Below are 17,487 nucleotides of genomic sequence, written 5' to 3' on the forward strand. Positions count from 1 at the left end.
TTCGATCCGGCCAGTAGCCCAGCCATACCGCGGGATTCCGGTAAACATCCAAAAGAAGGTTGAAGATGAGCTTCAAAAATTGTTAGAACAAGACATCATCGAGAAGGCCACCGGCCCCACCACGTGGGTGTCCCCGATCGTTCCGGTCCCCAAAAAGGGCTCCGAGGCAATCAGGCTTTGTGTTGACATGCGACGCCCGAATCAGGCCATCAAAAGAGATAGCCGCGCATAGCCGACATGATACACCTACTAAACGGAGCCAAAGTTTTCTCAAAGCTTGACTTGCAAAAGGGATACCACCAGCTAGTTCTTCATCCTGAAAGCAGAAACATCAGGACCTTCGTCACACACGTTGGTCTCTTTCAGTACAAAAGGTTAAGCTTTGGGGTATCTTCGGCAGCAGAGACATTCCAGGCTGAAGTGCATAACATCATAAAGCACATTCCCAACTGCCTCAATTACTCGGACGACATATTGGTGTTCGGGACCAATGTCAACAAGCACTATGAAACCCTGATGAGAGTATGTAAGGCCCTTCATGATGCCAACCTCACCCTGAACAGAGACAAGTGCGACTTTCGAAAATCCACACTGAAATTCTTCGGCCATGTCTTCTCTGAATCTGGCATGACACCAGACCCGGACAAAGTGGCTGCGCTGAACGACACAGCTGCCCCATCCAATGTGTCGGAACTTCGGTCCTTTCTAGGCCTGGCGAGCTACTGTAACCGATACATACGGGACTTTGCGTCAGTCAGTGAACCATTACGGCGATTAACCCATCAAGATGCAAAATTCGAATGGACTAGTGATTGCCAGAGATCATTCGAAGTGATCAGAGAGCAGGTTGCGAAAGCAGAGAACATGTCGTACTATGACCCCAATAGAAAGACTGAGCTTACTGTGGACGCCAGTCCAGTTGGCGTTGGGGTTATCCTGGCACAACTTGATCCGAAAGACCCATCACAGAAACACATCGTAGCGTACGGCAGTCGCAGTCTATCCACCACGGAACAAGCATACTCGCAAGCAGAAAAGGAAGGGCTTGCGGTGGTATGGGCGTGCGAGCACTTTCACCTGTTCCTGTACGGCAAACCGTTCCAGGTCGTTACGGACCATCAGGCCCTCTTATTTCTGTACGGCAACCCTCAAGCCAAAATGCCCCTGCGCATTGCAAGATGGGGTCTGAGACTGCAAGACTATGCATTTGAGATCATTCACAGGCCAGGAAAGGGCGAAAACCCGGCTGATTTCCTGTCCAGGAGGCCTCGAGAGCAGAGCGCTCTGGAACCGTCCGTAGCCGACAGATACCTAAGGTACTTAATTCATCAGTCCGCGCCAGAAGGAATAAACATGGAGGCGCTTGACACAGAAACAGAGAAAGATGCAGCATGCAGTATCATTCGTGAGGGTCTGGAGTCAGGGCTGTGGCGAAGGGCAAAGGAAAGGGGGAGGGCTGCAGGTGGCACGGTGCGAGAGGACGTGGAAAGACTACTGCAGGTAAAGGAGGAACTCGCAATATCAGATGAGCACCTGCTCGTCAAGGACTGCAAGCTCGTCATTCCCCAATCCATGAGAACCAAAGTCATAGAACTAGCCCACGAGACGCACCGAGGGATGGTATCAACGAAACGCCTGCTGCGACAAAAGGTGTGGTTCCCTCACATGGACAGCATGGTTGAAGCTGCACGGAAGGCGTGCCCCACGTGCTGTGTGATCACACCAAACCACCATCCCGAGCCACTACTCATGTCGGAACTCCCACAGAGGATATGGGAAGCAGTGGCGGCCGACTTCTTTGGGCCCATAGAAGGGGGGAAATATGTCCTGGCCGTCATGGACGAATACTCACGATACCCCGATGTGGGACTAGTATCGTCAACGGCTGCTCACCATGTCATCCCCGTATTGGATCAAATATTCTCTGCTTATGGAGTGCTGAAGGTAGTGAAGACGGATAATGGAGCTCCATTCTGCGGACATCAATTCGCACAATTTGCTGACTATCTGGGGTTTCATCACAGGAAGGTCACCCCTTTGTGGCCTCAGGCAAATGGAATGATTGAACGATTTATGGCCAACCTAAAGCGAGCCCTACAGATAGCGAGGCTGACCGGCCAACCTTATGAACAAGTCCTGAACCAACTGAGGAGAGATTACAGAGGGACTCCCCATAGCACCACTGGGATGACCCCAGCGGAATTGATGTTCGGTCGAAACACTCAAACACGCATCCCCCAGGCCAATGACATCTCTCCGCCACCGATGCTGGATCAAGCGGTACGAGAACAAGATGGAGCTGCGAAAGCTCGCATGAAAGAATACGCTGACACCCGTCGGCGGGCGCAGCCTTCACGCCTCGAGGTAGGTGACGTTGTGGCAGTACGCCAACCTTCAACACACAAGCACACCTCAGCATTTCGCGACGAACCGTTACTAGTCACTCAGAAGAAGGGCTCTATGGTGACGGCTCAAGGGGTCGAGGGATCAATCACAAGGAACTCCTCACATTTCAAAGAACTTCCACCGACTGGAGCTCGGCGCCTGAGTGGTCGAGTTCAAGCCCCCCTCACCTATGAATCGGATGATCCGTATCAGGCTGACCAGTGGGACTCAAGTGAGTCGGAACGTGAAGGAGAGGATGCAGTGGAAGAGAGTGGGCCATCACCAGGGCGAAAGCAAGCACGACCACAAAGGGCTCGGAACAGACCCAGGAGATGGATAGAGGAAATGGACTAGAAGCCCACCAGGCCGTCGCCTGTTGCAAGGAACCTGGTAACTGTTTAAAAAGGGGGGAGATGTCACATTGACATCTCCGTGACGTGGGGGGCGGGCGGCGGGAAGAGAAGGGAAGTGACGCCGAGGGGGGCGGGATCGGGGAGTTCGAGGAAGAATGGAAATAAAGAGGACGTTCATTACAGAGCTCCGTGTCTGCCTTTTTATTCCTGCGACATCGCAGGCCTGCTGCGCGCCAAGGGTCGCTACAGTGGGTTCCTTTGATGCAGGTTGGTAAGATAGATCAGTGGGTTGAGTGCTTCCTGCTGTCATCTGATCTGTGTGCGATCTGCAGCATACATACCAACATTCAGAAGCACCTAAGAGGGAGTTTTGAGAGAGAAAATCGGGAGACGTAGTTTTTCCCATAGGAATGTATTGGCGCTGGAATTATCTTAGGCGGGAGAATGTGAGAAAAAGCTATATTTCTCACTGAATGGTCGGAAGTCTTCCGCCTAAATCGGGAGGGTTGGCATATATGCTGCAGGTCACAGGTGTGAATCCCGGCAAGGCCAATTCAGCCTTTCATCCTTCCAAGGTTGATAAATGAGTACCTATGTTGCCTGGGTGATATTGTATGTAAATATGGTCTACATAAAGCACATCATTAGTTATACCACTATTGTGCGATGGTGGATAATGCAGGTGTGCCACGATCTGCTGATTGTCACAGGTTTTCCATTGGGTCTGAAGTGAACAAGCGCCATGGGCCTTGGCTGGACGAGCTGTGCTGTAGTTAGGTGACCTCTAGCACACAATGGGCTTTCTATTGCGGCGATGTGGCGCCTCGGCACGTATAGCACAAAGTGGTCTGTACAGCAAGGGCATGCTGGATGGGGGCATCAGACACCTGTAATGAGCTTGGTGCTCCAGAAAACTAAAGTGGCCATAGTAATTTGTAAGGGAAGCGACCCCCCAGGAATTAAACTGGCAGCTCGGTAGGGTGCTCGCTCACTACATAAGGGAATTCTCAAATAATAAAATATTTTTGTAGCGGGAACCTTAAAACCCTTGGGCATACTGATATAAAAAGTGTCTTGCACATGACTGAAAAAGGCATGAAGCAAAGGAAGTTGGCCAGTTATTGTTCTACCCCCTTGCAGCAGACCCTCAACACAGGGCAGAATGATGATCTCGTCTTTGGCAGATACCCGCGGGCCCTTTTTGATCATCCCATCCCATTAATCCTAAACCAAGATGGGTCAACCTCCCTGGCCCTCATGCAGCGTCATCAAATGAGGTCACAGATGCATCCAGGCGATGAGATGCGGGTACATGAACAAAGGCGACTTTGTGCCAAGGGGGCATTATGCCAGTGTTTCAGCTGGCCCTAATTACAAGCTCCGACCTTAAACAGGCAGACAGGCAGACACACACAGGCATGCAATGTGCTAATTAAACACAGAGCGGGTGTATTCTGCTAGGGCACAAAACAAAGTGGTGTGGGTGCCAGGTGACATGAAGCCCCTCCTCATCTGGGGTCCTGGAACCCCTCGTTTGTCATCTGGGTCTCTCTCCAATGGGAACCCTACAGCCCCTCTTTGTAGGTTGTATAGGATATTCTCTATGATCGGTGACCCGAGACTTATCTTTCTTGTGTGCCTCTAAGACCCTTGTCCCCATTCCCTCATTTTATTTCCAACAACTTTCTTGCTGAGTGTTGTTCGGTGTCTAGGTGCCTCCTCTCACTGGGGTATTTTGCAGTAACATTTCACTAAATTTCCTCCGTAGTCCACATATTTGTGTGACCCCTCAGATACGCCACGCTGCTGCCACCATCTTCAAACCAGAGGTATGCAGTGTGAACCATGGGCAGAACCTCTTTATTTGGGGAAAAAATGCACAAGGTGCAAAATTATCCTCTAGGTCTAGCTCCGGACCAATTTCCAGACATGACCTTACCATTGACCACGAATTTTGGCAACATGAATGGATGTGAGGAGATGGAAGATATATCTTTCTCTTGCCACAGGCCACCATGGCGCTATGTGACAGGAAGGAGGTACATAATCACCATCTTGGATTGGGTGATTTCAATTGGATATACATGAAATAAAACAATCAGTAAAAGGGAGCTATCATCTTGGAATGGGATACAGCCGCTGTCTGCTATAACAAAAAGTAACACAAGACCCCTAGCAGCACCACACAGCCCCTGACACTGTGGTACCAAGATGAGACCTATACATAATAGGAGCTCATTGGTTGCTTTGGAATCCTTTTTTGGGGTGCCCCTCCACCCAGAGTGCCTTCTTGTGTACCTAGAAATTCCTCTCTGTTGGATATCTTGTGTCCTGGTGCTCCTCCTAATTGGACTTGCTGGAGCCATGCTTTGCTATGTGCCCTGGGTAACTATCATTTGGTGACCGGGATCCCCATATTAATCAGTGTCTTTGGGCTTGCCTTCCCGTTGGCTGGCTAAATCCCTCTCCTCATTGTGTGCTTTGGAGCACCTATTTATTGGGTCCCTGATATCCCATTGCTCTGTTATCAGGGGCACCCTTTTTGTGGGGTCCATGCCCACCTTCCCTTCACTGTCTTGCTACCTATCGTCATTGCGTACCATGCATCTACAATTCATTCAGTGACTCTTTTGTTGGGTGCCCTGGACCCCCCTTCTTTGGTTGCCACGGTGCTCTCTTTTATTGGCTGTTTTAGGGCTGCCTTCTTATGTGGTGCCCAGGAACCCTCTAAGTTGGGTTCCATGGTACCTTCCTTTGTTGGTGTTCTGGACCTCCCTTTGCTATTTGTTGGCTGCCATGGAAGCCTCTTCAACTTTGTTTGGAGCCCTGAAGCCACTCTACCATCATTTACTGTGTACCCTGTAGTCTCTACTTTGGGGTGTTTCCCATAGTCCCCCCTTTGTCAGGTGCCACAGAGCCTCTACTTCGATAGATGTTTTAAAGATCCTCCTTGTTGGGTAATTTAGAGCCACCCCCACCTTGTTGAACCATAGAGTCCACCCTTCCTTCTATGCCCTAGAGACTTTTATTGTTTAGCTGCAAACCTCCTCCTTGTTCATTGCTCTGGAACTCATTAGGTGCGACGAAGCATAAGGCTGTGCACTGCCGTTAAGTGCCCGGCCTATCAAACACAGGGAATCGTCACGTGCCAGACACATGGAGATTTCAATCGAGGAAAACAACGGGGGACACAGGTACCAAGTATGCTTCAGATTAAGCAAGCTGGCTGATGTTTGAAAACGGAGGTTTCTGCTCTGGCATTGGAGAGAAGGGAGAAAGCCAATGTCAACAAAGTGGGAAGAAGGAAGCGCGCCCAGCGAGAAGGAAAAAGATTTGTAGCAGGGGGAAAACAACTGCAAGGGCATCTAGGCCTTCAATCCGGCAAGCAGCTAGCCCACTGGAGTTCATTTGGGGAGCGTGGGTAATCAGCACTCATGACGTAAGATCCACACTGATCAATGTTACATCCGCCTTGTGTCCCGCTACGCGGTGACGCAAAGCATTCTAAATAAAAGCCCCGCCCCCGCTCCAGGCGAGCAGTTCCGGGGAAGACACCAACGCACGTGTGTCTGTGTGTTTATTGCTCCCGTTGGAGCTGCGCAGCGGGGCCTTGCTGCCCAAGGCCCACCTCTCCACTCTCCCGCCGATGCCTCGGTCGGGAGTTTGGAACATAACACTGGCGACGAGGAAGCGATCCAAAATGGCACACGCGACGCCACTGCCCTGCAGACACAGCCCTCTCCCTTCCTTTTCCTCAAGAATCCTCAAGAATCTGAAAAAGCCCACAAAGCACACAAGTGGATGGCAGCTGATTTGCCCACATCCACGGCCACGAAATACAGCACGGGAAGGCCCGAACACCATAGGGCAGGCAGTCTGTGGCCCAACAGCTGGCAGAGAAAGCAGCCTTGTGCCCAACACATGGACACACGACGGGGAAGCCAAGAGGAATTGCCCACAGATTTCCACGGTGAGGGAACATTGCCACAAGTGCGCACTGTTAGATGCCAGATCCACGAAATATGGTAACAGGCACGTCCACTCCCAAGCCCGTCACGCCCTCCAGAATTGCTGCAAACCTGTCACCGTCCACGCCAAAAGCACACCCGCAAGGAGGAGGAACAACCATTGCACTCAACCCTTTTGATCCGTACTCCAACCCATCATCAGTTTGCCCACAATGGCAGTTGTGGATACAAAAATTTGCGATGGCCATGGAGTGCAAAGACATTACCACATCACCACATCAAGGAAAATGAGGTCGCACCTCCTACTTAATGTTGGGAATGAGGTCCTACGCATCTTCAACTCGCTTGCCATCATGGACGGCCTCAACGTTTACGAGCAAACGAAGGACGCCCTGACGGCCCACTTTATGCCCCAGCTCAATCCAGACTATGAAACATTTATATTCTGCACCACCATACAGATAGAGGACGAGACACTGGATGCATATCACACCAGGCTCCGGAAACTCGCTATCTCATGTGAATTCACGGAGATTGAAAAGGAGATCTGACGCCAACTCATAAATGGGATACACTCAGAGAAGCTAAGGCGGATGGTGCTAAGCAAAAAAGGAATTTCCCTGACCAGAATCCTGGAACTTGGCCGCCAGAGGGAACTGGCACATGCCAGGGCAGCACACATGGGCACGACCCTACAGAAACTACACCTGGCTCTCACGAGGGCAACCGTGGCCCAAATAACGAATCGCCAATACACAAGGGATGAGGCCAGTGGAAACAGCACGCACCCTAGATGGCAACACAGAAACCCAGGACTCACAGAATGTGGGTGGTGCAGAGGGCCTCGACACGGACGACAAAACTGCCTGGCCCAAGGTACCACATGCGGGGCATGCAGTAGAAAAGACCACTACGCAAAAGTGTGCAGATTGTCGGGGTGCCACAACAGCAACCACAGGTACCACAGGACAAAAATGCAGGAAAGAAAAAGAAACAGGCCAACGTCCGCCGCGTCGAAACCGCAAACTCGTCGACAGAGGAGGAAGGGGACGATGTGGCACACACTCAGCAAGAAGCTGCAAACGACAAATGGAAGAAAGGAAAGAAAGCATACCTAGTTTCTGCACTAAACTATGGAAGCACAACACTCAAAAGAAAACTGCGAAGGCGAAAATGCCAAGATGCGATCCAAGCGCAAGACACGCAAATGACTATAGACACAGGGGCGTCCGTCAACGTCATGCCACTGACCGCATTCAAATGATTATGGCCCCATCCTGCCCTGAAATCGACGGACACGCTACTGTTTGCATATGGGTGCAATACTCCACTGCTCATAGTAGGCAGATTCCGAACCACACTTCGCAAGGATGGAAAATCACTGCAGTCAAAAATCTACGTGGTAAACGCAGGCCTTGAATGTCTTCTGAGCGGAGACACAGCAGAGGACCTGGGGATGATAAGCTTCATATGCGAAGTGACCGACTCACAAGACATCGACAACATTCTCAAGAAATACCCGAACCTCCTCAAAGGGATTGGATGCCTCAAAGGGAAGTCAATCAAGCTGCACATCGATGAGTCTGTCCAACCGCGAGCAGTGCGAGACCGAAGAAGGCTGTTCCACATACTGAACCAGGCGGAGAAGGAGCTTCGAGCACTTGAGAAAGCGGGTATCATCGAGGAGGTGACTGGGCCTACGCCGTGGGTGTCACCCATGGTTGTCACCAAGAAGCCCAAACAACCAGGAAAGTGAGAATATGCATTGATATGCGCCTCCCCAACGCTGCGATAAAACGGGAGTGTCACATCACCCTGACCCTCGATGAAATTGTAGCAGACCTCACAGGATCCAAGATATTCTCAAAGGTTGACCTGAACGCCAGATATCACCAACTGAAACTACATCGTGAGTCCCGGTACATCACAACATTCTCAACTCACATCGGCCTACGCAGATACAAGCGGCTCAGCTTTGGAATCTCCTTGGCGGCCAAAGTTTTTCAGCAAACCATCCAGGAGGTGATACGCGACATTCCGGGGGTCCTAAACATCAGTGATGACATTCTCATTCATGCAGAAAATAAGGAAGAACACGTAAGGAGACTTCACATGCTACTCAGCAGGTTAGAGAGTGCTGGTTTGACAATTCACAAAGAAAAATGCGAGTTCCTAAAGGAAGAGATCTCTTTTTTGGGTACATCTTCAACAGCGCTGGCATTTCGGCGGACCCCCAAAAAGTAGCGGACATCCAGGCTGACTCCCCCCCACCACGCCAACGGAGGTTCACAGTTTCCTAGGAATGGCCACCTACTGCGGGAAGTTCATCCCGAACCTGGCCACGCTATCAGAACCCCTTCGAGAACTCACGAAGGCCAGCACGAAGTGGGATTGGGGGCCCGCCTGCCAAGAAGCATTCGAACACATCAAGGCATCACTCTCGGCAGACACAACCATGGCATATTACGATCCTGCACTGGCAACAGAACTGTATGTTGATGCTAGCCCCGTGGGTCTGGGAGCCATCCTCATACAGGTGGCTAACACAGAAGAGTCGATGCCGATTGCCTATGCATCCCACGCTCTGACACCGATGGAGCAACGGTACTCCCACATCGAAAAAGAAGCGATCGCAGTACTGTGGGGCTGCCGCCATTTTCACCTATATCTATACGGCCGAAAGTTCAAGACCTATACCAACCACAAATCACTACTCCCCATCTTAACAGGCACTTCATCACACCCCCCTGCCAGAATTGCTAAGTGGCTGCTACATCTACAACAATATGAGTTTGAGCTAGCATATCAGCCAGGCAGTGGTAACCCGGCAGATTTTCTGTCGAGACACCCAAGAGGGGCCACACCGGGGGAAATACACGTGGCGGAGGAGAAGGAGGAACACATTTGCCAGGTGGTACACACTATGAAGCCAAGAGCCATCAGAATAAAAGACATCGTAGAGGCCACGCAAAGTGACCCATGTTGTGATCTGGTAAAAGACACGATCATCTCGGGGGAATGGAAGTCTTTCCTACGAAACATCCACAACAGAACAGCGGAAGCCAAAGAATTCCTCACAGAGATCTTCACGGCCAGACAGGACCTATCCATAACAGAAGAGGGGCTCATCCTACGAGGGACCCGGATCGTCATTCCCGCAAGCCTACAGGACAGAGTAGTGGCGCTGGCGCACGCAGGCCACCAAGGGATGGTGAGGACCAATGCCCAGATAAGGCACTGCGTCTGGTTCCCCCACATAGATGGAAAATTCGCGCAGCTAGTCCACACCTGCCTCCCATGCCAAATAACAGGGGCGCCGCCCAGTCCCGAACCCATCCTATCAGCGGAGCGAGGGTCCGCTAGATGGGACGCCATCAGCATAGACTTCTGCAAACTAAAGGAAGGCACATACCTGCTGGTGGCGATCGACGACCACTCCAGGTACCCCTAGGTCAAAATCGTCAACTCCACGGCAGCGGAGGCGGTCATAGCCGCAATCGAGAAAATTTTCGCAACGCACGGACTTCCGAGGAGGATTAGGAGTGACAACGGCCCACCGTTCCAAGGAGAGGAATTCAAGAAATATCTCACGGAACTCAACATCCGCTACCACTACATAATGCCGAGATGGCCGCAGGCAAATGGCGACGTTGAACGTTTCATGCGGACAATGAACAAAGTTTTGCGCCTGTCGCGTGTTAACGCAAGCCCCCGAAGAGTGGACTTATACCGATTCCTAAGGAACTACAGGGTAACACCCCACAGCACTATGGGAATACCGCCGGCAGACATGATGTATGGAACGATCATCAACTCGTCCATCCCGCATCATCCGAGCATGAGCACAGACGCGTATGACCACGAACGCACCGAACTACGGAGGACCGTGGCGAATACACACATGAGTAACAAAAGGAATGCCAAGAGGTCCCACCACCGAGTTGGTGATGAAGTGGTCATGGTGAGGAACCCATCGAAATCGAAATTAGACACCCAATACGACGCCGTCCCATGGACTGTAAGCCAGAGGCACGGCACCATGATAACAGCCAAGAGGGGACAAAGACAAGTAACGAGAAATGCGTCCTGGTTTAAGGCAGTACCAAAGGATCTATGGACGGACGGAGAGCCGCAACTGGAGGAAGAAGAAGACCCGTCCATGGGGGAGGGACATGACCACCCAGAAGATGAAGCGACCATGGAGGAGCCACCGAGTGAACCAGAACTGGGTGAGCCGAATGATGAAGGTGAGCAACACGATGGGAGCCAGGGGTGTGCACCCAGGGGTGGACAATATAGTTTGAGAACTGCGCCCCGGCCCCCGGCCAGACTCAGAGACTATGTGTGGTAGAAGTTCCGATCGAGAGACTACCTAACTCCCTGGTTAGAACAGTTTGCCAAAGTAATGTTTGTTGGTTAAGAGGTTGTTGGTTAATGTTTTGTTTAAAATAAAGGAGGAATGTTACATCCGCCTTCCGTCCCTCGGCGACGCAAGGCGTTCTAAATAAAAGCCCCAGGCGAGCAGTTCCGGGCAAGACACCAACGCACGTGTGTCTGTGTGTTTATTGCTCCCGTTGGAGCTGCGCAGTGGGGCCTTGCTGCCCAAGGCCCACCTCTCCGCTCTCCTGCCGATGCCTCAGTCGGGAGTTTGGAACATAACAATCATTAAGGCAATGATTAAGGAGGACCGTGCATTGAGGGCGAGATATGTTGCTTTTAGTAGTGTGATAGCATCAAAAGCTGTGCAGAAGGGAACTTCTCTATGCGAGAACACTGGAACAAGGTAGCCATCTTGTTCTTTCAGACCATGACTACAAATGGGCTATCAATGCTCTGGTACGTAATGTGAATGTGATTTGTAAGGCACACTCCCGCCATTTTCATAGTCTCCAAGCACACAGGTGACTCTGGAAAGCTAGAGGGCAGGGGTGGGCATGTTAGTGGGAGGAGAGGAAGAACACAAGGGTGGTTTGCCGTTTTGATAATAGTTTCAGTTTTCAGGAAAACATGGTCTCTGTATGTGGGTGTGAATCTCGTTGGTATGAGTGGATGGACATGCGGGTGAGTCTGTATGGGGTTTGAGTGTCTGCGGCATGGTGGTGATTTGGGTGTGTTGCATTGTGTGAGCTATTAGGGCAGGTGTGGACTTTTTGCTGCTTGGCGGTGTGGATGCTTTGGTAGTCGTGAGTTTTAGTAGGTTATTTTTGCTTTTGCTTGAAGACCCGCACAGCACCTTGCACTTCATGGTGTATATTTTGCAGTGTGGTTGTGCGTTTCTCTTTGAGCATGGTTTGTCTTTTTAGGATGTGAGGCCAAAGAGCCACGTTATTTAGCGCTTCCTCGGCGGTCAGGTGTTCTGTTATTTTATGTATTTCCTTGCAGAGGGAGCTCCAGGATCTTGTTGAGATGTATGAAATGCTGATCCACCATATTTAATACCAGGGGTGCCGCCGAAAAAAGAACGGTTTGCGCCAAGGGGTTGCCCCAGTGAGAATGGGCAAAGCCCCACCCGGACAGGGGCCATCCATAGATAATTTATGGGCATGGGCCATGCATGGTAAATCAGGGTGGCCCCACGTGGTGGATGGGGACACCCATAAGAGGGATCTATGGGGGCTAGGCCCCAAGTAACATTAGTGGGCAGACCCCCCATCCCCATCCTCCATGTCATCAGGGGAAATCTACCACAAGGACAACACCCCCAAAGGTACTGAGAAGGGGGTGGCTGACTGCAGCAGTCATGCCTATGTTATGTAATGTATTGTATGTGCTGTACGTCATTGTTTATTGTTTGTATATTTAAGTGCATGTTTAGAGTACAGGAATGTATAGTGTAAGAATATTTGGTGGGGAGGTTATAGTGGGTTGTATATAGGTTTATGTATAGGTTTGCATATAGTGGCTGTTAGAGTTATAAGAATGTTTAGGAATAGTGACGGGGAGTAGGGGAATGTGGTAAGTAGGAAATGTTTATGGTGTTAATAAAAAGAGCTAGAGGTGGTTAGGACCAGGGTTGAAGTCCTAAAAATGTGAGTGGGAGACTCATCAACAAACGCAATGGGATGTGACGTCGCCAGAAATTAGCATATCAAGGTGAAATATGCACATTTCATTAAATTGGCTTTGCATAACCACCCAAATTGAACAGGACGAATGACATTTGCCTTTCATAAAATCAACACACACACAAAACCAAGACAGGATATTTTCTTCTAATAGTGCTTTTGAAAACGTTAAAAGGTGTGCATGTTTTAAACTCCAAAAACCAATAAACCAATACAAATGTTTTCCCTGGAAATTGCAGTACCGTAATGGGACATTTCACCTTTAGTTGTTTGTTGTTTTTCATCGTGTCATATAGTGCAGTGGTGAAGTGTCCAGGCTGCAAAGCTGACGACTGTGGCTCGATCCCTGGGGTCGATTTTAATTCAAAATTCAAAGAGGACATTCAGTATTTCTCTGAAAAAAGTGGCTGTACTCCATCCACCCGCGTGTACCCTCCACGTGAACCCTAGTTAGGACCCTGGCGTGAGGTAGCAAAGGTATGTGGCGGCCTGGCCACTAGGGGGGTGGGACCACCAACGGAGGCCTTCCTCTGGCCCTGTGTTTGTGTGGATGCTACCAGGTGTAGTACTGGGGTTTGTTCCATGAGTCTCATCCTATTTGGGTCCCTGCAACCCCTCCAAAGGTGGGCGGGCTGACAGGGCAGATTCCTATTTAGAATGAACCCAAGCCAGGGGATTTTAGAAGGGATTTAAGTAAGAAGATAGAGATGTTTAATGTAACGTTTAAGTGTTTTTTTTATAAATATAGAAGTGTCCCCATTTGGGTCCCTAAACATCCACCATGGTGCCTTTGCCCCATTCAAGTCAGGTAAGCATTCAGGATGTAACCCATCTCCTGTTTACTTTGCAGGTATAGCACCCTTCCCTGTCCAGCAGGCCTGGGGGGAGGGGTGGTAGTTCCTATGTGGACTGACCCTGGTCTGTGGTGAGGGAGGTGTACATCGTTGTCCGGACAAGGGCTGGAAACCATGGGCTACAAGGGCAATATCGGCTTGCTGGTACGTAGACGGAAGAAGCATTTCCTAACTACTGTGTTAACTTGGTGTTCTAGTGTTAGGTCGTTGTCCATCAGAATTCCAACATATTTAACTACTTTGGATACTCAGGGTTTGTTTCCTATTTCAGCAGGTCATGGTGTATGCTGTTGGATGTGCAGGTTATTTCGTGTGATCATTATTTAAATTTTGCCTGGGTTGAGTTTATGTTTGTTGCAGCTCATCCATTAGATGATTTGAAAGGCAGTTGGTAAGGGTTTGGTGTCGTCTATATCTTTGGTGGTGTTTATTCTGTAGTTGAATTGGGTGTCATCTGCGTAGTTGTAGCATGTGAGCGCATGTCTTTTGATGCGTTTGAATGAAGAGTGAGATGCAGCGAGAAGTGCGTGGATAATGAAATCTACTCAACCCTTTAGCTTTCGTGTGGAAAACAGACTTGCTGCCAATTCTGCTGTAGTCTCTTGTGCACACTTTTGCAGTTCACCCTGATGTCCTGCTGTGTACCCTCTTTTAATGCATGACGGTTACTGCAGCACCAGCAGGGAGTTTTGTAAGAAGTTGTATACGCTGATGATTCATAGATGAGCCAGGTGTTGGCATAAGGGGAGTCTGTCTTGAAACAACACTGGAACCCCATTTGGAATTTGACAGGACAGTGTTATGTTGGCTGGTCATGTGACCCGCCAGGTAATGTTGCGTGGTGGCAATGGTTTTGCCCCGATGTTGAGGAAATAAAGATGGCGGCTGGCCGGGGCATGGCAGAGTACCTGGACCCCGGGAGAGTGCATGTCATGTTTATTGACTATGGTCATGGGAGACTAAAGTCTTCATTTGATATGCTAAGCTCGATATATGCCTGCCACCACATAACAGACTGGAGGCTACAGGCGGGGCCGACATAGGGCACTGAACTCATGTGGCAACGTGTCATCGTGACCCACAAGCTAACCCACTTAAAGAGCAGTGTGTTTGGGTCCCATAGCAGAACACTATGGCCCTGATTGTAAGTTTGCCGGTATCCCACTGGTATTAACAGTGGGATACTGGCAAATTGCACATACCGTCCACGCCGCCCCGTATCCCGGTATTAATGGGATATTATGGGCAGCAGAGTGCCGGTAAATTCCCATTCCCATGGAGTTGCATAGGATTCCATGGGATGGGATTAACTGGATCACCAGTACCATTAGTAACGGTGCTGATGATTCAGGCATTTTTTTGCCGGTAGGAGCCTAAACTCTCGGCAGGTCAGGCATGCTGGGAGATCCATAGCCCCCACCGGCAAACTTGAAGTGTGCTTGTCCAGTAATAGTGCCGGAGCCAGAATTACCAGCATTTTTACTGGCATTTTTACCAGACACTTGCAATGAGACCCGTATGTGTGGATATCTGAACCTTACCTTTTCCTAGCATTGCACCATTCTGTACTTATAGGGCCTCATCACAATTTGGGCAGTAGCCCTTAAATGCAGTGGTAATGGTTTTACAGCTACATTTAAGGGTCCGCCCAATCTCGAGTCTGTCGTGTTTACCCCCAGGTAAGGACGGTGTGAGTGGTAGGTCCAGGTCAGTTGGTGTGACTGGTGGGATTCAGTAAGTGGGAGCAGAGGGTGTGGGAGGTGGATCGGGAGTGGGAACAGTGAACGGGCGGTGGCTGGCCTTGGCGAGAGGAGAGTTGTCGGAACCGAGGTTGGAGGGGGGTGGGTTGTGCCATGCCCATGGAGTTGGGGGAGGTGGATGTAGTGGGGGAAAGGTTGTGTTTAAAGAGGGAAGAGGGGGCATGGGTAACAGGGAGGTCCTGGTAGAGGGGCTAGCAAAAGTGGGAGGGTGGAGCTGTGTACGGGTTGCAAGGCTTGTAGAGTAGAGGGTGAGGGGTGGTCCCTGCCTCTGAGTTTTGTTTGTTTGGGTCCAAGAGGTGTGTGAGAGAGGGTGGGGGGCCAAGGAGAAAGAGGTAGAAGCGATGGTTCTGCAAAGGGCAAGACGTTCCATACTGAGTGAAGGGAAGGGGATGGTCGGGGGGTTTGTTGATGGCGGTCGGGAGGGTCTGTTGATGACGGTCAGGGGGGTGGGTTGATAAGAGGAAGGGGCACATTTGTAGGTGTGGGTAGGTAGGATAGGAGGATAGGTGGAGAAAGAATGTTTGAAGAAGGGGGTGTGGGCGGGGCTACTGAGATGGATGATCAGCTGGTCGGATTAGAGGTGGGGAGTAGTACATGTGGGTTATAACTGTCAAAACATCACTGGGATTTCTTGGGCATGGGATTGGGAAGGGGGTGGGATGTGTCAGAGATGCATGGGAGGGAGGGAGAGAGTTTGGGTGCTGGAGGAGAAGAGCGTAGGTTTAAGGTATGGTTTGGAGCTGACCTCGTATGAGTGTTTGACGATGTGAGATGTGCAGGGGTTCTAGGGGTTCTGGCTATGATGGAGAGGGATGGGAGCGTGGGGACTGAAGTGGAGGGAGGGTTCCTGGAAGGAGGTGCAGGGGTTGTGGTGGAGGCGGGGTGGTTGTGGTGTTTGGAGCACCAGAGGGCTTGTCTGGTCTGAGAGTTGAAGGCGTGTAGTGGGAGGAGGTGGGGTAGCTCAGATCGTAGGGTACGAGTGGAAGGGTTGGATATGAAAAGGTTGTGCAGCGTGTAAGGAGGGCTCACGAAAGAGGGTGCAGGGGTAAAGGAGGTAGAGTGGATCGGGTGCTGCTTGGATTGCCAGAGAGTTCCTCTTGTTTGAGGGTTGGAAGATATGTGGTGCGTGGTTGTGTGTGGGAGTGTGACTCTGGGTGAGTGTGGTGCTGATGAAACTGAATTGTGAGGGGGCGGTGGTCTTGGTTGTAGTTGTGTCCAGCTCAAATTGTGATTGGCAGTCATGGTTGTGTAAGGGACAACTGCAGCAGGTAGGAAATGCCTAAGTTTGAGAAAACAGCGCTAGGTACTTAAGCATCTAAATTTGAGATAAATGAATAGTGGGAAGAATGCCCAAGTTTGAGACAACAGCAGTAGCTAGTAAGCAGCTATATTTGAGATATCTGACTAGTGGGGAAAATGCCCAAGTCTGAGATAACAGCAGTAGGTAGTTAAGCAGTCAAACTTCATATACCTGAACAGTGGGGGAAAACGCCTATGTTTGAGACAACAGCAGTAGATAGTAAACAGACAAATTTGAGATACCTGAATAGTGGGAACAATGCCTCAGTCTGAGACAACAACAGTAGGTACTTTAGTAGCTAAATTTGAGATACCTTAATAGTGAGAACAATGCCTAAGTTTGAGACAGCAGCATTAGATAGTTAAGCAGCTAAATTTGAGATATCTGAATAGTGGGAAAAACGCCCAAGTTTGAGACACCAGCAGAAGGCAGTCAAGCAGCCAAACTTGAGATACCTAAATAGTGGGAAAAACACCTACGTTTGAGACAACGGCAGTAGGCAGTAAGCAGCTACATTTGAGATATCTGAATAGTGGGAACAACGTCTAAGTTTGAGATAGCAGCATTAGATAGTTAAGCAGCTAAATTTGAGATATCTGAATAGTGGGAAAAACAACTAAGTTTGAGACACCAGCAGTAGGCAGTCAAGCAGACAAACTTGAGATACCTGAACAGTGGGAAAAATTCCAATGTTTGAGACAACAGCAGTGAGTAGTAAGCAGCCAAATTTGAGATACCTGAATAGTGGGAAACACGCCTACATTTGGGACAGCAGCATTAGGTAGCTAAGCAGCTACATTTG

This window comes from Ambystoma mexicanum, chromosome 9 (genome assembly GCF_040938575.1).
Source record: "Ambystoma mexicanum isolate Mex_15411 chromosome 9, UKY_AmexF1_1, whole genome shotgun sequence".
In the NCBI taxonomy this organism is placed as follows: domain Eukaryota; kingdom Metazoa; phylum Chordata; class Amphibia; order Caudata; family Ambystomatidae; genus Ambystoma; species Ambystoma mexicanum.